This window comes from Paroedura picta, chromosome 7, assembly GCF_049243985.1.
Source record: "Paroedura picta isolate Pp20150507F chromosome 7, Ppicta_v3.0, whole genome shotgun sequence".
Classification (NCBI taxonomy): domain Eukaryota; kingdom Metazoa; phylum Chordata; class Lepidosauria; order Squamata; family Gekkonidae; genus Paroedura; species Paroedura picta.
Genome location: NC_135375.1, coordinates 39,158,068 through 39,179,821, shown reverse-complemented (window position 1 = coordinate 39,179,821; position 21,754 = coordinate 39,158,068). Strand labels below are relative to the sequence as shown.

Genomic DNA, 21,754 nt, shown 5'->3' with positions numbered 1-21,754 from the left:
AGTATTAACTGTCAGGCTCAAATATCCATCTGTAACATGGACTCTCATGATGATGTTAAAAACATAACAAGAAGGCACATTTAAAAAACCCAAAGTGCTATGCAGCGACAAGTAGTAAATTTAGATTCCACATGGATATTTTTAAAGACATTTAAAATGCCCCAATAGAAAATTTTAGCTGAAAACTGGTGTTCCTATTTGTAAAGCCTTTAAAATAAATAGCCAATAATTGTCATACTGTTTTAAGTTTTTAAGAATTTTCTTTTTCCCTTGACAGAAAGCAAGCCTTTCCCATATGTATAACAACCTGTTAAAAGGAACAATCCTTTCTGCTTATCTTTTGTTCTTGCAGAATGGTGCCAATATGAAGTTGAAACATTTTAATAAGACCTATTCTGCTAGTTAGAAGAAAAGCGCTAATAATAATTTGAACTGTTGGTATTTAGAGGAACTGAAATTGTGAGCCTGATTCGCTATGAAACTCCAGATATGTTACTAATTCATTCATTATAGTAAAATGTCTCCCACCCCCATTATAGCTATTTTTCTATTGTTAATAATGTCAGTATTTTCATCCAATCCTGATTATCAGCAGTTTGCAGAAAAATGTCTTCAAAAGTACTCAGAATTTTGATGCTGTCAGAAGAAAATAGAGAAAAAATTTGCCAAAAATTAAATGACTACAAATGCATTATGGAAGAACAAAATGGTATGTTAATGGTTTGAAAATGTCAGTAATCTATTTTGAAGGGGGGTGGGAGGATCAAATTTACCCACATTTCATAGATTGCATAGCATATTGCATTACAAGGGCTTTGGTTGCTTTAACTTGGAGGGGAGGTGCCTGTAATAAACAAAGAAGAAAAATGGGTGGCTTAACTGTGAAGCTTTTACACAGGTCTACTACAGATCTATTCCAATATGCTGAAACACACAGGAAACCCCACTGCTGGCCAGGATTAGGGACACGTAATGCTCTTCAGCCCACCCCCAAAGGAAGTTTTTGCATGGTCTTTGCATAATCATGCATGGTCTTTTGCATAATCTACAAGTAACAAATACCAAATAGGCATTAAAAAAACAGAAAAAGTCTTGTGATACCTTCAGGTCTAACAACTTTACTGTGGCATATGATGTACCTTATTTAATTTTAGTACTCTAGGATAACCACAGTTTCCTGTTGTGGAAACTCTGTATAACAAAACCAAATCCAGTGCAGTCTTAAAGACTAATAAAGTTTATTTCAAGATGAATACTAAGCAATTATGGGCCCTGAGCTCTGAGGTAATGGGTCTTCTTATGTGTTAGCTATTGTAAATTCTGTCAGGCCATCTGAACCATGGGAAATACTGGATTCAGAAAAAGCATCCACAGAGGGATTATGGAACAATTTGTTTCTGTTACTCATTCTCATCAAGTCTTGTGACCACATCATCTAATGGTGATATCATACATGGCAACAAAGCTTAGTTAAACATTAATTACAATGAGAAATTGTTAGAACCTGACATCCCCATTGGGCTTTTTTAATTTCATTATGGCTCAAATATTTTGGCATATTGAGAACATGATATCTATAGGTGAGTTGAACTGCATGAAACACCTTCCTGTTGAAATGTCAAGCTGTCTTTGTGTTCAACAATGTCTTTGTGTTCAACAAAAAGGGGTTCTCTGGTCAAAGTTTTGAGGACAAACCCTCAGAAAATACTGAATAATATATTTAAAATAGTCCTTAATGTTCTACAAGATTACAGGGGTGTCATGCAATTAATATAAATGGCTGCTTTGTCTCTATATTCTTTCTTCATCTCTATATTACTGGTACTTCTTATTAAAAGTACTGTAAGAACATTTAGAATTAGATATCTTGCTTATTGATAAATCACCATTACTGCCCTCATTCCAGTCCAGTCATACAGTTAGGGAGTGTGACACTTTCAGACAGAGCCAATGAAAAGTTTTTGTTAAAGAATGTTCTTCTTCCTTAAGTGACATGAATAATTAATTCACTTGCATTTTGTGTGTTGGGGGGAGGGCCTTATTAATGTGGTGAAAGCTTACTGCATTTTTTTTGCATTCCTTTGGTTTTGCTTTCATCTTCTGAGTATATTGTAAAACAAAAACTCACCTTTCATTGATAGTAAAAAAATGATGCTTTTAGAGCAAGTAATGTCAAAGGCATAAATGATCTGGACCCAATGAGTTTAAGATCATGCATTCTATGCTATTATCCATTGTGATTTCTAAACTTGGCCACAATCTCTCCCCCCCCCCCGAGTCCTGTGCCTCCTTGTGGTCCAAGGTCAAATTGATTTCCAGCTATAGTATCTGCAGGTCACCTCTGCACAAATGATTTGCAGAAATACACAACAAGAAGTTGAGAGTTGATTGTCTGCCTTGCCCTTTCTATCTTCTAAATGATCACAAGTTTTTACATATTTTTCAAGGCATGAACCGAATGTCCATAATGTGGTAGTTCTACTGAAGATGGCAAGTCTGAATCCAGTTAATACCTGGATGGAAGTCCAGCTTGAAATCCTAGCATCGTGCCATGAGCTTCATAGAAAAAGGTGTGATGATAGTCATTTGACTGCATGAATTTTAATTATTTGGTTGCTAGATTATGTTGAAAATAGGTAAAATCCTATTGAATTTCTAATGTTTAGAAGCAATGAAATGTGTGCCTTTAAACCAGAGACAATAATTATAGGTGTTAACCAGTGAAATCAGGATGAGCCTTTTTGTTACACATATAAAGTGCATCTCAGGCAGATACTCAGCATACTAAAGTTGAAGAGAAAACTACTATAAACTGCTAGGAAGATATTAATCAGAATATGTCATCAATGTAATGTAATGATTCAAGACTGCTTTTTAATACTCATGTCAGAATTTACTCTCTGGCATGAAATGGGAGAGGAGTGTATGTAGGCCTACATATAAGCAAGGCATGGATATGCTCCCAGTCCCTGAACACCTCTGCAAGCCAGTATCTTCCTTTGGTTATGTAAATGTGGGGAATGATGCACAAGAATGATTTGCAGGAGTCCTCTTTTGTTTTACAGTTGTGCATTGGTCTTCAAATTGTGCAGATAAAAACTTTATATTAGGCAGCAGAATACAAGCATTGACAGTCTCTCTCTCACACAAAGGTGGTGAAGTTCACTTTAAATAGACCATAAACTATGCCAAAGCAGCCTTCTAAATTAAACTGCAAATGCTGCTGCCCCTCAATGCTGCTGCCTACTCAAACATGGAAGCCATGTGTGGATCCTGAAAGATGCCCCCAGACCTTCAAATGAGCTAAAGTTCCTCTGAACAGAGGAACAGAGAGTGCTAACTCTATTCTTGACTCACTGCTGGTCACTGTTTTATATATAAACCAGTATAAAAGTACGTCTATATCCTTCATATCTCATTAGATTCACCATTTGTTTCTCAATGAATTCTTTTTAAAATATAAATTCGGGGGGGGAAACTGTGACCATTTTTATTTCTATAGAGAAACTATTAAGCTTATTCAAATTTTTGCAGTATCTATAATATTTGCTGCTGTATGCCTACCTGCAGTGCCATTGTAACCACCTTGCAAAGCTAATGCAATGTCATGTTTTGTTCAGGCCACATATTTTCACATTTATTTTCTGCTGCATCATGTTTTAGGTCAAACCATAGCCCAAAGTTATCTGTTTTATTTAAAAGAACCCCTGGAGAAAGAGGATTTTTTTAGTGATTGATTTTATCTGGATATATTTTAGGGATTGGGGAAAAATTATCTTCAAACTGCTAATCATATACTATTAAACTTTTTGTGTTTCATTAATAATAAAAGGCATATAATCTACATTTTCCACACAATGTTAATAATTTTGTTTGTTGTCTGGTTTATTTTTATATATAATTCATATTATATATAAATATATAAATGTAAATATATAAATATAAAGATCCTAACAACAATCTCCATTCAGTATATTAAGAATTTCCTGATATTCATTATTACTTAGGATTGGCTAGATAGGTATATTTTAAATTAAAATTAATCTTTATTTTTATACATTAAATGCAGCATTTTCTCATGTTTTCTAATCTTTACAACATGTGACCATCCTTTTACAACATGTGCATGTTTAATCTGTTTACACTTTCTTTTTAACATTCTATAAACTGGAAAAAATGTGTGTGTGTGTACAAACAAGACAGATTATTAATCAAGTGTTATGGAAGAATTCTATCCAGATGTCTTAGAAATAAGTCTTTGATTACCTTACTTTAAACAAAGAATAAAGAGGGTCAGTTTACTGCCAATAAATCAATCAATAAACAACACCCAAATTGATTTGCTCTTTCTGAATCTGTGTTCCCCGCCCCTCTTAGATTCACATGCACAATTGTTACTAGTCCTGGAAAGTTATTTCTGTATTCATTGTAAGTAGCAGTACAGCATTAGAGATTCTCAGATAAAAGAACAAGTTACATCTGCACACATTTACATGTTATGCATTGCATTTCCCTGGGATGCCAGGTTACTGTATGTTTCTTTTCAATGAAGCATTGTCATCTGCTACAAAAAATTGCAAAGACTTTTTTTGGGGGGGGGGGGGAGGGTGGTAATCTATATAATCCATATGATTGTTGCAATTTGACAACAAAATATTTTCCACAGTTTAAAGGGTAAATGCGTGGGTTACATTTACCTTTGTAATAATCACAACAGTTGCTTCTCTTTATTATTTGCTGTTATGTGTTTAGACCTAAAATTATAATCAGTCCACTTGGTTTTGTGATGTTACTGGATCAGAACCATTTATTTGAGCAACCAGAGCTATGAGGTTCCACATGGGAACTGGTTAATTTTGATTTGCATAACAAAGGTGAAAAGATAATGTTAGATACCCAGTATCTCAAATGTCTAAAAGGAACAGCTAGAGATGGCATTTAGTTCTAGCAAATTATTGTACTTGATTTTTCTGTGTCCAACGGCTGCTTTCATTAACCCGTTCCTTTCTTAAAGCGCAAAACTGTCCATGTCTACCGTTAAACGTCATTCAACTCCCCCCCTCCTTTCTGTAATTACTCTATCCCCCCCCCCCCGATCATATTGGCCCACATGGGAAACTCTAATAATAAAGTATAGCATACAGTGACAGGATGAAAGTGCACGGTGTATGGTAATCTGTGCCATATGAATTCAATGGCGTCTTATTTACATGTCGCTCATGTTTATGCAAGGTAAAGGCGAATGCAGAGGCAGTGGCATCTGCATACACCGACACAGGACCAGGCTACAAATGGCAGCCACTGCCAACACAGCTATGCTTCCCCCCTCCTCTTTTTTTTAAAAAAAGCAAGCGATACTAATAGCCAGCCAGTAAAGTCTGTATAATTTGCGCTGAGGTAAAAACCCCAAATGAACGTATTTTTTAAAAAATACTGTACATTCAATCCAGCTTTTTAAAAAAGTGCCTTTTATGTTATAGGAATTCTGCTGGTGATGAAAACACCATACAGCCAATCAAACGGCAGTGCTATAGAGCCATCCAAAGTAGGAGCCTAGCTGGTGTTTAAAATAACCCTGATGAATTATTCATTGAGAGTTGATGTTTATGCAAATTTCACAAGCGTATGCCCACCTGACCGGCATGGGTTAATAACAGTAAGAAGGAGAAGGAGAAGGAGAAAGAGAAGAAGAAAAGAAAACCCAAAACGATGCATATGAAAAACAAAAAACTAAAGCAAACCTGCAATCTTTAAGCATTCCATAGAACCTATATAATCAAATGATAATACGCTTTCATTAAATGCATAAAAGAATTACAATCCTTACCTGCTTAGCTTTGTAGGGCCCTCAGATTTTCTGGATGAAATAACTGACTGTGGTGCAACCAATAAAACTGAACTGAAAAGCTGATTAAGGGCACTTACTTAATGCAAAGCCACTCACTGAATATTCATATGATGCCTGTGTTTATGCAAATTAAGGCAAAAGAAAGCCCAAGGGGATTGGTTGCCATAGCCCACAAATACTGTGTACAGCAGGGTGAAAAAAATAGAGAATGGTAACAAATAAATCTTGAAATTCATAGCTCGGAAATAGCAATGTGGAATATAGTCAAATATTAAAAGTCCAACATGAATTACTGTTTTAAAGAGCTTTATCTAATCATATCATTGTAGGCCTATCAGATATTTGCCTGCCGTGCAGTAATCTATAATTATCATCATTCTGAGAGGCACTGTCAGTAGCATTTTCAGCTTTATTTATTCTGTAACTATTTATGTAAGCAGGGTCCTTAAGCATATCAAGTAGGAGCACACGGAAAAAAATCATAATAATTACAACAGGAATGCCAGTGTAATACATTGGGAACAAAACCCATAGGCAAATGCCACCCTTTATTAAGTCTGCCATGCGGTGCTGCCTTTATGAGTAAAATGATCCTGAAAAGTGGCATGTCAGTGGGAGACTTCTAGGATTGGGATTTTGTTCTTTACCTTCTTAATTTGGATGTAAAGAGTGCTTTGTTTCCAATGCACCTTTGTTTTCCATAGGGTATCTCATTCTTTGTGTGGATTCATTGCTTCATTTTCCCCAGTTCAAAGGAAACTTTGAAAGAACTATTTATATATCATATGATGGCTACACCATATTTTTCTTTTTTATAATAAAGGCAAACTGGATTTGCATATGTTCTTGTTAGTGGCTAGTGATGTTAATAATATTTGATGCATTTTTCAAACCAGAATGTTTCAGTGTACCAGCTCTGCTGCTTTTCTGATAGAAAAGAAATATAATACGACAGAAGTGTTTTTCTGCTCCTAGATAATTGCTCGTGACTTACCCTTTTGTGGTGTAGTAAATATAAAATTCACATTTCATCATATTATTCCCATTAGAGGGAAGCCATTATTAAGAATGGTTATGTTATCTAAACCTTAGGCTGGCAAAACTACAATTTGGCAGTATTACTATGGTTTTTCTAACTGGTATAGGCAGAGTTTTGGCCAAATGCTATCACTTCAAAAAGGACATGGGCAAAATTGAAAGGGTTCAGAGGAGAGTGATGAAGATGATCCGGGGCCTAGGGACCAAGCCCTATGAGGAAAGGCTGAGGGGAATATTCAGCCTGGAGATGAGGAAATTGAGATGAGACATGTATTTGAAAGGTTATCACTTAGAGGAGGGCAGGGAAAGGTTCCCATTGGTGGTAGAGGAATGGATCTACAGTAATGGGTTTAAACTATGTGGAGAACAATGTTGCCTAGTTATCAGGAAAAACAATTTCACAGTCAGAGTAGTTCAGCAGTGGAATAGGCTGCCTAAGGAGTTGGTGAGCTCCCCTTCATTGACAGTCTTCAAGCAGTAGCTGGATAGAAACTTATCGTGAATGCTTTAGGCTGATCCTGCATTGAGCAGGGGGTTGGCCTGTATACAGATTGCCTGTATGGCCCCTTCCAACTCTATGATTCTCTAAATAAACAAGTCTTGTGTGGGTAGAACTGGTACCAACCTAACAGAAGCAACAGACTGCTGCCTAATAAAAGGCAGTCAGCCTGGACCCAAATACCAATATAATTGTTTTGCAAGTTTGTACTGTTTCGAAACTCCACGATCATGGGTAAGTCTTTATTGTTTCTGCTGCCATCTGTTGTATCTGCTAACATTTCATAGAACTAAGTTGGGCAAAAGCACAGTGGCTTTAAGCAGCTTTGACAGAGGATTTTTAGAGCGTAGAAGAACAGCTGATGAAGAAAGTGATATGGAATGGAAAAATGAAAGGTGAAGGAATTGTCACCTTTCCTCACCTTTCATTCCTTCATACCACATCACCTTCCTTTCCTGCTTCCCTACCTCAACAGAGTCCTGAAAATGTTTGCTTCTGCAATACAGAAATTGGATGAGAGACATAAGCAAGTTGCATAGCAATTCAGAGTAAATAAATGGGAACCTACTATCTACTCATCCACTTCTCCACACCCTGTCCTCCAATTTTCTCAATGTAGAGCAATCTTTGTATGTGTGTTGTTGTAGTTGTTGTTGTATGCACAGATTATATAATGTGCCCTTCTGCACTTATATGTGGTTCTTGAGGAGCAGCCATGTCAGTCTGTTGCAGCTAAAAACCTACTGAATGTCTGGGCAGCTTACTTTATTGTGGCATGAGTTTTTAACAATCCTACTTCATCTTATGTGCATGGATTTCATTTGCCCTTTGCCAAGGACGCTGCACTGATTACTATCTTGTATACTTTGAAGTACAGATTGTAAAAATATATTGGCATTAGGTAAATAAAGCAACATCACCAGAGATGAGCCACACTATTTTAACAGACTTGCGGCCTGTCTAATCCCAACACTTTACGTATTTATTATATTTGTATTCTGCCCTTCCCTGAGGACACAGGGCAGATCATGTCAGTCAAAGTACCATTTATTAACAACTAGCTTCAAAGCCCATTCTTAGGGGTCCTAAGAATGGGCCTTGAAAGGGTCCCCTCCCCTGGACACCAGCCAGGCAGATTAAGATGGCTTTGGGTGGCAGCTCGCAGCCACATCAAGTGGGGTGGAGGCTGGGCAGCTCATTAGCTGGCCCGGAACAGAGCTCCTTAGCAGGCAGTCGACAGGCTGGGAGGCCCTCGCTAGGAGGCCCTGCTTAGCAAACCTAGCCTAGCAGGCCGAGAGGCCCTCATTAGGAAGCCCTGCTTAGCAGGCCAAGAGGCCCTTGTTAGCAAGCCCTCCACCATGACCGTTTGCTGAGGCCCCTCTCCTCTTACCTGCTGTTGGCTCCAGACATTAAGGTGCATCTGAAAGCAAAGAGGCCGAGGGAGGGGAGGTGCAGGGGCAGAGCCAATCAGGGCAAAGCTGGCTGCACCCTGACTGGCCCTATTCCAACTTGGACAGCCGGACACATCCCACCCCCTAGGCTGTTTCACAAATATATAGAGGAATAACAATGGATAAGGATTAGCGGCCAAAACTTACTGCGGCCACCTTTGATGCCATGAGTGGCGGCCAGGAAGCCTGCAACGAGAGGGAATGTGTGGATGTATGCCACTCGGCAGAGTGCTTAAGAGGTAGGGCATGAGTGCCTATAAAAGGCACCATGTGCACCTGCCTTGCCCTCTCTCATGCCTCGCAGCTGAACAGCTTCCCACCCTCCTACCCTGTGTTTTGGGTTTTGCGTTTGTTACTGGTTTGTGTTTGATTATGGTTTATCTGTCGCAGCTGTGGTTTAGGCATCGTAAGAGCCTGTTGGCAGGAAGTCCAGTTTGCATACTGGACTCCCTGGGGATTGGGGGTCTCCTTAATGAGACCATTAAGACATACAAGCATGGCCCACCCAGCTGGGAGAGCAGGGGATCGTAGCCAAGTGACCTAAGGGGTACCAAAGTGAGGTGGATGCCTGGTGGCCCGTGATATCGCCGTTTCCCTGATGAAGGTTTCCAGATGCAGAGGACCTGCTCTCCCAGCTGGAATGAAGCAGGCCTCATGGTGTTCAAGGACTCTCGGGTTAAGCAGCCAAACGGCTGAAGGGTCAGGCTCCTTACCATGCTGGGCCAACTCTTTGTAGGGTGGCATAATAAAAAACGGCTGTGGACATATTAATGCCAGAAGCGTCGTGTCTTCATTCGCTAATAAAATAAAATTTAACATTTAAAATGCTGTAACAAATTTAAAATTAATTGCACCTTGGAGGAACAGGGAGGGATCACATAGTATACACCCTTTGATGGTTGATTAAGTGGATTTTTAGGCAGAGAGGCCAGCAGGAACTTTATGTTAGTTTAAGGCCTCAGTATAGGCCAGGTGGGACAGCTTTGTTTTTCAGGTTTTGTGGAACTGTTTAAGCTCCTGCAGGGCCCTGATCTCACTAGGCAGAGCCTTCCACCAGGACAGCCAATCTAACCTCTTTGGAGCTCAGAATCCTGAGCAAGTTTTGCTTGCTAGATAGGGTTGACAGGCACCGCCATGTGGAGGGATCAAATCTGGTTCTCCAGATTACAGGACACCACTGTTTAGCATGTACACGTATGTGTCTGTGTGTGTGAATGTACTGGGAGTAATCATAGAATCATAGAATCATAGAGTTGGAAGGGGCCATACAGGCCATCTAGTCCAACCCCCTGCTCAACGCAGGATCAGCCCTAAGCATCCTAAAGCATCCAAGAAAAGTGTGTATCCAACCTTTGCTTGAAGACTGCCAGTGAGGGGGAGCTCACCACCTCCTATTCCATTGCTGAACTAAGATTGCTAACATCCAGGCAAGGTCTGGAGATCTCCTGGAATTACAGCTGATCTTCAGATTACAGTTCTCCTGGGAATATGGCTTTTTTGGAAGTTGGGCTGTATGGCATTACACCCTGCTGAAGTCTCTCCCCTCTCCAAATCCTGCCCCCTGAGACTCTACTCTCAAACTTCCATGAATTTCCCAACCCAGAATTGGCAACCATAAATGGGAGTTATACTTTTGTGCATTTGGGCATAAACATAATTTTTAAAGAAAGAAATTCAAGTATCTTTCTGTTGTTTCTCTATCTTTCCTTTTGATTAGAAAATGTCCTGATGTTTGTGTTCAAAAATGAGGGGGAGGGGACAGTGCAGATTGTTGTGTAGCAGCAAAACCTGAAAAAGACCACTGAGACCTTCAAAAACAGCTCTGGAAAGGGCCTCAAACCTATAATGCAGGGGCAGAACAAAAAGTCCACAGCTGATCTGGCTCCCTTCTGGCAGTGGCAGTGAGTCCTCACCTGCTCCTCAAAGGACGAGGGCAACCAGCTGACTTGCAGTGGTGGCTAGAAGAACTTCCACAGAGAAAGCATGGGCTGCTCCTCACTTAGGTCTGTGATGGTCCTAGTGGGGGTTAGAAGGCCTCCCATGCCATCAGCCTACTGGGATTTATCTCAGCTACCTCAATGGCCGATCTGACCCAGGACAGTAGGAGGATTCAGCTGTGGTTGTTCCTATTTATTTCATTTATTTCATTAATACAGGGGTACAGGGCATTTGCTGGCAAGGGCTCATGGAAATTGTAGTCCATGGACATCTGGAGGACCGCAGTTTGGCTACACCTGCATTAATACATTTTCCTGGCAACTACATACTGTAGGCACAGAACTTACTGTACTTAGGCCCATTAACTGTAATATGTCAGAGAGATTAACACTGTATTGGACTATAGCCCATTTTTAAAGTCACAGTGCAAACCCAGTTCTCAGATTCATGACTGCAAAAATCCACCTGAAAATTGTTTTTTGTCGGTCTTTATAGTCCTTTCTGTTCCCCACTCAGACACACACACACAAAACAAGAATACAGTGCAGTAGCTTTGGGTATCATAAATTATAGCTTCTCACTCACAGCATAAAATTCACTGAGCAGCCCTCTGTATTTTTCCAAGGACAGCTTTACCTTTAAATAGCATATGCAGGTTGACAAAATCTTCCTGTTGTAGTCCCAGTTTTAACAGAGATGTGTATGTATGACCTGATTGTGTGAAACATTTCAACAATATAGTCCTGTCAATCCCTCACCTTTCAAGAACCACTAAGCCAATAAAGTAAATTATTTCAAAGGGAAAAAGGGGGGAAAGGGGGGGGGAACTGATCCACAAATTGACTTCTTTGTTCCCTCAATTGACTAAGTGACACTTAAGTCATCTTTAAGTGCTTGGAAAAAATAATAAAAGGCATTTCTTTTGTGCAGCTTATGAACAATTAGGCAATTGTAACACAAGGCATGGCAAAATGGAAAATGCACAGCAACATTGTTTTCCATCTCCATCATTTTGCGTCTATTTTAATTTCTGTGGTAAATGCAAGATAAAGAATCGAACACAGAATTTCTTGTTTCCCTTTCTGAATTTGTGGACCAACTGTGCTAAGTGTTTGTGTTGACTAAGTGTATGCCCTGCGGCAAAGGTAAACTAGTGGGTATCATGACATACAAAGATGACTGCTGGGTGGACACCCCCATCTATAAAATTCACCAAATATTACAATTAAGACCATTAATAAATGTTTTATTACTAATAATTGTTGGACTACAGACATACATAAAATATGGAACCATCATACCATGATTTTTTTTAAGTGCTTACTTAAAATGTGCAGAGACAACATTTAGAGAAGATGATGAAACCTTTAATCGTGTCAGCCTCTTAGTCATGTTTCTGGCCAGATACATTATTCTTTAGGAGTGCTTGCATCAGACCTATGCATCAACCGCAATAAACATATACAGTTAACTTTTTATTTTATTTATTTAGATTTATAGCCCACCTTTTCCACCAGAGGTAGACTCATGGTGGCAAACACCATATCCATTATAACAATCAATCATAATAAAATGCTAAAAAAAACAGAATCTAAACACCTAAATCCAGATATCTAGGGTCAGAACCCTTGGTTCTCGGTAGGGTGCAATATAGGAGGGAGGCCAATTTAGATGTTAACTGGTTTACAGGCCTTAATTGTAAGTTAATTGTAAGGCTGAAGAGCTCCATTTTCCAGGCACTGTAGAACTTGCTGAATTCTAACAGGGCCTTAATGTTTTCCAGGAGGTCATTCTACCAGGCAAGAGCCAAGGATGAAAAGGTTGAGGCTAGCCAAACCTCCCTGGGGCTGGGGACCACGAGCCTGTTCATGTTGGCCAAGTGCAAGGCTCTTCTGAGGACATATTCAGAGAGGTGGTCCCTTAGGTACGCAGGGCCTGGACTGGGGGAGGGGGAGCAGAGATGGCAAGATGTTATTTCCAGGAAAAGCCTCAATGTGATATCACACCTCTCTTGGAACTGCCAGAAACTCTATGGTGAAACATCTGGGCTTTTCCCAGCAGGTGTATGGCAACTGACAGGAGTTTTCATGGGACAGGAACATTGAAGCACCATACAAATAGTGATGGCTGATGTCACTTCTCGGAAAAATCTATATGTCACACTTCTCTTGACATAACCAGAAATTCCTTGGTATTTGCACAGAGCTTCAAGCGACTGCTAAGGAAGTCAGTCATCACTTCCAAGTTTTCCCCCGAAGTGACATCATTTTTTTTAAAGATTCTAGTCCCAGCTGCTGGAGTGATCTGGAACAGTTGGCCGCTGATATACTAAACTGTATATGCAACTATCACTGAATTCAGCCACTGTAGCAGAAAACCGGAGAGCAGCAAATGTGACAGCAATTTTTTAAAAAGGGATCCAAGGTTGAACCAGGAGATTCTACTCTGCCAATTAGCCTAACATCTATTCCAGGCAAATTAGTAGAACTGTAACCAAATATAGAATTATTAGGCACATGAAGGAATAAACCTGCTGAAGAAAAATCATAGAATCATAGAATCATAGAATCATAGAGTTGGAAGGGGCCATACAGGCCATCTAGTCCAACCCCCTGCTCAACGCAGGATTAGCCCTAAGCATCCTAAAGCATCCAAGAAAAGTGTGTATCCAACCTTTGCTTGAAGATTTCCAGTGAGGGGGTGCTCACCACCTCCTTAGGCAGCCTATTCCACTGCTGAACTACTCTGACTGTGAAAAACTTTTTCCTGATATCTAGCCTATATCGTTGTCCTTGAAGTTTAAACCCATTACTGCGTGTCCTTTCCTCTGCAGCCAGCAGAAACAGCATCCTGCCCTCCTCCAAGTGACAACCTTTCAAATACTTAAAGAGGGCTATCATGTCCCCTCTCAACCTCCTTTTCTCCAGGCTGAACATTCCCAAGTCCCTCAACCTATCTTCATAGGGCTTGGTCCCTTGGCCCCAGATCATCTTTGTCGCTCTCCTCTGTACCCTTTCAATTTTATCGATGTCCTTCTTGAAGTGAGGCCTCCAGAACTGCACACAGTACTCCAGGTGTGGTCTGACCAGTGCCGTATACAATGGGACTATGACATCTTGTGATTTTGATGTGATGCCTCTGTTGATACAGCCCAAAATGGCATTTGCCTTTTTTACCGCTGCATCACACTGCCTGCTCATGTTTAGTTTACAATCCACAAGTACCCCAAGGTCTCGTTCACACACAGTGCTACCTAGAAGCGTATCCCCCATCCAGTAGGCATGCTTTTCATTTTTCTGACCCAGATGCAGAACTTTACACTTATCTTTATTAAATTGCATCTTGTTCTCATTTGCCCATTTTTCCATTGTGTTCAGATCTCGTTGAACTCTGTCTCTATCTTCCGGAGTATTTGCCAGTCCTCCCAATTTGGTGTCATCTGCAAACTTGATGAGTAGTCCCTCCACCCCCTCATCTAGATCATTAATAAACATGTTAAAAAGTACCGGGCCGAGCACCGAACCCTGAGGTACCCCGCTACTCACCTCTCTCCAGTCTGATGAAACACCATTGACAACAACTCTTTGAGTGCTGTTCTCTAACCAATTCCCTATCCACCTGACTATCTGAAAATCCAGATTGCAGTCCTTCAACTTATCCATCAGAACATCATGGGGAACCTTGTCAAAAGCTTTACTAAAATCCAAGTAAATGACATCAACCAAATTTCCCCGATCCAGCAAACCTGTTACCTGTCAATATGGCTTCTGCCAATGGAAGTTTTACCTCATCAACCTTTTGGATTTTTCGAGGAAACTGAGCAAGCCTGTAGACAACAGTGACCTGGCAAACATTACATACCTAGACTTTCAAAATGTTTCTGACAAGATACCTCACCAAAGACTCCTAATTTAGGAATCATGGGATAAGGGGACAGGTTTTCTTATGGATTAAAAACTTGGTAAATGACAAAACCTGTTAGGGATTGAAAATAAAATGACCCTTTATAGATCTGTGGTGGCGGAGTTTGGAATACTGTGTGCAATACTGTTGACCATATCTCAAAAAGGACATTTCAGAGCTGGCAAAAAGTACAGAACAGGGCAGCCAAGATTAGAGGGCTGGAGCATCTTCCCTAGGAAGAAAGGATGAAGAAGGGACCTGATAGAGCAGTAGTTCTCAACCTGGGGGGTTGGGACCCCTTCACAGGGCAGGGCAAGCAACTAGGCTTGCCTTGCCACACAACAGCCTTGTGGGGTAGATTATCTCAAGAGTATTCATCTGTCTGGAGCTGCGGAAAAGAGCGAGATCGGAATGGTGGGACAAGAGGCAGAACTGAACTGAGAAACCCCAGGAAAAAAACAATTTGTATGCAATCATGAACAATGGATCTTCACACCATGGGTCAGTTTCGGTTTAATTTCTGTGAAAGAACACTTGCATAATTTTATGGTTGTGGGTCACCACATGAGGAAATGTATCAAAGGGTCACAGCATTAGGAAGGTTGAGAACCACTGTGATAAAGGTTTATAAAATCATGCATGGTGTGGAGTAATCTTACAAAGAGAAATTGTTCTCTTTCTCCCAAACTACTAGAGCATCCAGTGAAGCTAATAAGAAGACCTGGTAGTGAAAAGGTAACAAAAGGTATCTCCTTTTCCATTTCTAATTAGGTTTTTAAGGTGGTGATGGTTTTTATATTAATAGTTGTGTTATGGATTTTTAAAAAATCTTTTAGTATTTGCTAGTTCTTACAGTCCTAGTTCTGGTTTTATTTGTTCCTATACACCTAACTTGGACCATTGCCACACTGGAACCTCTGTGCCAGGCTGCAGGCTGGAATTTGAGTAGGGGGGGGGCGCCTCTTCCTGCTCCTGCACAGGGGAGCATTTGTCCTGGTGCACCTCATTCACCCTGGATTTGTGCTCCCACATGAGAGCTGGGGCAGCGAAATGCCCAGTGCGGAAATGGTCGGCTTCCCTTTCATACATTTTGTGCATTTTTTCTGGTTTACTAGACCATTGATCTCTGATAAACAAGGTTTCCCTTAGATGTGATTACTTTCTTGTTTTGCACTGCTTTATTGCTCCAAATCTTGGTTTCAATGCACTATCCCATACCACCACACACAGAGGTGAGGGGTGCCATTTTCTTCTACTGCTAGCAGGTTGTCATAGAGGAGTGTTTTTATTCAATTTTAAATTTGTAACACTAAATTTCAAATTTGTATTTGGTTATTTTAAATTTTAATTCTTTTACTCCCTTTACTGTATTCTAGGACATTTTGTATCTCTGTTTTAGAAGATGTTCATAGATTGTCATAGTGCTGTATCAAATAAAATAAACTATCCCTTCTTCCTTTCTGCTTCTCTTATTTAAGCCCGATGCTATTTTATTATCTTCATAGTTGAAGCGTTTGTCCAGAGTTTGAATTATCTTTTCTGCATCTTTTCTTCTGTATTTCTCTTTGATTCATGGCTGCAAGGAGGGGGCATGTCTGGGGTTACCTTTGTTTTACTTGCTGCAGTTGTTACTCACACTTAGAGATGGGCAAGAGCCAAACTACGGGTCTTTGCAAACCCACAAAATGGATTAGTTCATGGGTCGCGAACTGTAGCTTGTATGACCACACTCCTGATGACCACACATGACCACATAAGGGTCTTGCTTCTCTGCATGTTCATGGGCTTTTTCAGAGGCAGAGTTTTCTTCCTTTGGTGCATGCATGTGAGCAAGTGAAGTGCATGAAAATCTCTCTTCTGGCACAGATGGGCTTGAGAGGGTTGTCTTTTGGTTTCTGTGGCTACTCCAGTGATTACCTGTTTAGCTTGATTGGCAAGAGTAGTGCTCTCTTTGGTTTCAAAGGAATGCCTTAGCTAGCATATATACTCTCTGGGGCCACATGAGAGCTCATTGAGAGGGGAGAGAGAGGGAGACATGTGTAGGTGGAGGATTTAGAGAGAAGGAACACCTTCAGCGGTACCTGCAGGTCTTCAGCTGCTCTTTTCCACCTGGCATTCAATCTCAGTCTTTCTGAGTGCAGACAGATGACTTATTTTTTGTCTTTGAAGACATACATATTGTACTTTCTGAGAGTGGGAGATGTGGGTTCCTGGAAACATTTTCTGGGTTAACTCTCCTAATTTTCTTTCTGGAAGTGGGGTGAAGGATCACAAATAAATCCTGATTTCTACTTTACTTTTCTACAAAGTGCTTTTGGGACACATTTTATTTTGACTTTTCCCTTCACTTAAGGTGTGTGTGAGTGGGGGGCGGGGGGGGGGCTGGCTTTTGATGCACAGCCAAATCAGCATATAGGCTTTTAGCATTTCAGCAGATAGAATAATCTCAAATCCATTTGTAACTTTCTTCTGGGAGTGGGGTGAAAGATCACCAATAAATACTGGTTTCTATTTCCCAACGTTCTGAATCTGAGGTACGGTTTTACCTCGATTCACTTTTACTTGGGTGCATGTGTGATGGGGGGCAAATACAGAAAAGTCAAGAGGATGAATAGCTGCTGGTCTTTGTACCCCACTTTTCACTAACCAGAGGAGTCTCAAAGTGGCTAATAATTGCCTTAGCTTCCTCTCTTGATGCCAGACACCCTGAGAGAGCTCTGACAGAACTTCTCTGTGAGAACAGCTCTGGCAGGAGAAGCAAACATTGCCCCCCAGGCCAGTAAACCAGAGAACAACAGTACTCAAAGTTGGCAACCTACTACAACAAGTATAACAGCTACCAAACTGGGACAATGGAAAATTCTACAGTGGCAGTGCCCCCCCCCCGAACAAAACATTGAAATAAAGGAGTGTAAAACTGAACATTGAAAGAACTGTAAAAATCAACTTTTAAAAGAAACACAACCCCAAGAAGAAAAGGCAAACAATGCTGCCCCTCAGATAAAAAAAGAAACGCTAGGAGAAAGAAACAATAGATCCCAAAGCATCTCCAAAACCCACCCCACCCCACCTACAGAAACTAAAAGAATAGTTTGGAAGAAGTGATTAAGAAGAGGAAGAAGTGAAGGCAAAGGGGGAAAAAACATCAGAGTCCCTCAGTCAAACCGTTGATATCCTACAAGCTGTCAGAGCAAGCTCAGCTTGCAGTACACATTTGCAAAAGGCAAAGCAATGATTGTTTGGCTGGAGTGGGCTTTTGTTTCAATTACCATATATACCCACGTATAAGGAGGGCTTTTTCAGTGTGAAAAAAGGTGCTGAAAAACTAGGCTTATACATGAGTATATAGGGTAAGTCTTCAGTTCCCATTGGCCAAGGGGTGTCCTTACAGATCTCTTCTTGCACTGTCCTATGATCTACCCCACATTCCCTTTGACTTCCTCTCATGCTCTCTGGCCTTCAGGGTAGCTTGGTTTTCTGTGGGAGAAGGGCTAGGAGGCTGGTGGGAACAGACCCACTTTGGGACTCAAAATGTCATTGTTTTGGAACACAGGATGGAAACAGGTGGGTGGATGGTGGTGTAGGTGGGCAGGTAGACAGTTGGTTAGGTATGTAGGTAAGTAGCTAGTTAGGTAGGCAGGTAAAAAGTTGGATAGGTAGGTAGGTAATTGGTTAGGTAGTCAAAGTACCTGACTCAGGACCCATCCAGGTTCCTCCAAGCTTGTTGGACCCTCATGGTAGTATGTGTGGGCATGACCTGGCCCCCATGGGGGCTCCCAACACCCATTTCAGTCATCATCCATTAAGTCTATAGGAAACCATGCTCCTCTTTAAAACAATGATATGGGAAGGTAGGTAGTTGGATGACCACCTCCCAGGGCCAAAGGGGAGAAGGGTGGACAATGGAAAAGACCCAGAAACCATGTCCACAATAAGGTGATATAGTCAAGTTGCTCCACAGTGAATTTCACATGTATAGCACCCCAGGAAACAACTAGACAGTTAACGAACTCAAGCAAACCCAAGGTTCATGAACACAGGGGGCATGCAAGTTTGGGGTCTGAGGTTTATGATGTCCCCCCCGACATGCAACTGCCCACAAATCTCACAAACTCCAGATTTATGCCGAACTCCAGTCACACAAGTTGTTCTCTTTAACTTACCATAGTTCTCAGTTCCTCATATTCTTCTGTTGATTTTTATTTCTTCTCTGATCATTTGATTTCTTTTACAATTTTGCTCAAAGATGAATTTTTTTTTAGATAACCAGGAACATCATTATTGGCAATTTGGTATTCTTTCCCTTTTCACCCAACATTGCCCTGTTTCTGCATTGTCTACTGCACATGTTGACCTTTCTTCTTAATTCTGCAGTGGTAATTAGTCTTTTTTCTCTTGCTGTCTTTTTTTTTTCCTTTTCACTCCTGAAGTTTCTTTGCCTTCAGGTGCAAGATTTTCTTCTTATTTTCCTCCACTACAAGTTTAGAATGATCCTGTAGTCAGTGCTAAAATGGGCCTACCTCATATTGTAATTCTTCTCTCTTCCCTTCTGCTTTGTTTGCAGCGCTCTTATTCTCTCAGTTCTTCTTCCTTGACATTGGCAGGCTGTTCTCCCTCACCCCAAAAGCATTTGTTGTTCCTTTAAGGGCAGTGTCCTACCCTTTCTTCCTTCTAATTCTGCTAGATTATTGCAGAATAACTGACTTGAAATTCTAGCATGAGACATATGTGCAAGAGGGTGCAGCACTAGAAAAAATATGGCATAAATAGAAACTGCAAAAAAAGATGAGGGGAATTTTTCAGTGGCAGAGGCTAAAGTCTTACTCCTTGGAAATAAAGAACATTCTGTGGCAAGAGTGTTTGCTTACACAGTTTGTTTTAAAACATTCTGCAAACAGTTAGGCTCTAGGCGAGCTCAATGTACAAAAGATGGCCATAATATCATTAATAACTCTGGTTTATACTCCAGCTTTCATCATTATAGAAGAATATGGTCTCTGGGGAATACAGGCAAACAGCTCTATTTATTACATTTTAAAGTAGGCTAAAACAATTCAAGGTAATTATCCTTGCAATTTTATTTGCCCCTCTTCTGACACTTGTACTACATCTCAGCATTACTTTTTTCTTCTCCACAGCTTGGTTATTTACCTCAGTTCCCACATGTAGGCAATAAAGTAAAATCTGGAGATTATTATTGGCCCGTGACTCAAAAACTCTCATTAGAAAAACATAAATAACTTTGCAGTTGGTGTTAATCCACCATTGGCTCCCAGGATCAGAAAATATAAAAGAAACAGGTGGATATTACTACTTAGTTTTTGCAAGCCTGGAAGGCCCAACTCTAAACTGGTAAGATTGCATTCTGTCATGTTGATGCAGTGTCATGTAATATGTTAATGTGTGCATCTTGTGAATCTGATTCTAGAGGATCTATCTGTCCTGCTTGGTGCAAAGGACAAATATATCAGGAATTATAGAAATGGGAGATGAGAGCATAAAGAAGGTACCATCAATGCAAACCAAAGCAGTGCTTGTGAGTTAGGGCCATTGAAGAAACCTGAGAAGGATTTTGAGTAGACTGCTTAGGAATACTCTGTCAATGACTCATTCATCAAATGGTGCCCACTGTGAGATAAAAAGCCAACATCAAACCGGAAAGTTTACATGAATCAGCTGCTAGTGGTGTTCTAAGGCTGCAAATCAAGGGCTTATGCTTATCATAAAATTATACCATTGAAGGCTTCTAATTTTGTGTCAAGAGATTTACATTTACTTCGCTTGACTTGACCTTCAGTGATTTTGATCTTCCAAAGTGTACCGCTGAAGTTTATGGAGATGCTGTGGTGTTCCACATATTCTTTTTTTAATGTTTTTTTAACCTGATATTTTATTTCTCCACAGAAACATTAATCCAGGGTGGCAGTCCAATCATATTTGTTTGTTCTTTGGAGTTGGAGAGAGAGAGAGGAAAAAAGTAAGAATCCTGTTAAACTTTGTCTAAATGGAAATGTTGCAAAATGCCCCTTTGTGAAAGCCAGAGTTTAAGAGATATTTCTAATTAACAAATAGGGTGACACTTTATATTAACAACAAGGATTTTCTAAACAGAGGTCAAGGGTAGCCTGTTGAAACAACATACAGTAGAACTGTGGTTGTTATATCTGGGGTGAGGAAAAGGATGCCTTATCTACAAAGGGTGATTTAGATTTCCTTGGAGAGATTACTTTCTTCTCAACCATTTAATATCTTTTTTTAAAAGGCATTTACAGTTTTCCTACTTTCTCATGAGCCTGGAGTTTCATTGTACTCTCATCAAAGGAGCATTAATTGGTAAGCATTAGACAGCAATTGCTGTTTTCCAAGGCCTTTTAAAATAATAATTGCTAGCCTTTGAATATTTTATATTATCTATATTTATAAAAATGTATTCATATTAAAATAACATTGTGTGATACATTAACTGTATCATTATGTCAAGATGCCCTGGGAAAATCAAAATCTTGAGATATACCACAAGATTTGTTCTTACACTCCCACACAGGCATTTCCCCTCCATTCTTGAATATAGAACAAAAGAGGCTTTCATGACTCCTGACATCAGGGATATATATGAGCTGCTTTCACCTGAACTCCTGACCTGTGCTTTTCATAAATTAGGTTGGATCCAAACTCTAGAGAACAAGAAGTTAACCAATGTGAATCTTCCATGTTTTCTCTTGCTGCTACAGCAGGTCGAAAAGATACTATATGCGAGGAAGATGGGAAAGATTTATTTTTGTGAATCCCTTCTGCTAGAACAAATTTGGGGGGATTTATTGTACTTATTGAAAATATGTATACCTTGGCTGGCTTTTCCAAACCAAAATCTGTCCAAACTAGCAATACATAATTACACCCAGTGAAAAACTGACCATAACCACAGTCAGGAGATAAGTCCTTAATCCTAATGGAAACTTTGCCTGACCCACCTAAAGCCGTGAATTATGACATTCAGGAGTACACCTGTTGGGGTATCGTATTGGGGTTCATATTGAAAAGCCAAGACTTCTGGGCCTCTTTTCCACTTAGTCACAC

The 21,754-nt window shown here is 40.2% G+C and overlaps 1 long non-coding RNA gene across 1 annotated transcript; it reads left to right on the top strand.

The window, feature by feature from the left end:
• Positions 1-603: 603 nt before the first annotated feature.
• Positions 604-20,644, top strand: LOC143842412 (uncharacterized). The gene is made up of 3 exons (XR_013233091.1): positions 604-709; positions 2,448-2,570; positions 20,582-20,644. It is a non-coding gene; the product is annotated as an uncharacterized LOC143842412 (long non-coding RNA).
• Positions 20,645-21,754: the final 1,110 nt, after the last annotated feature.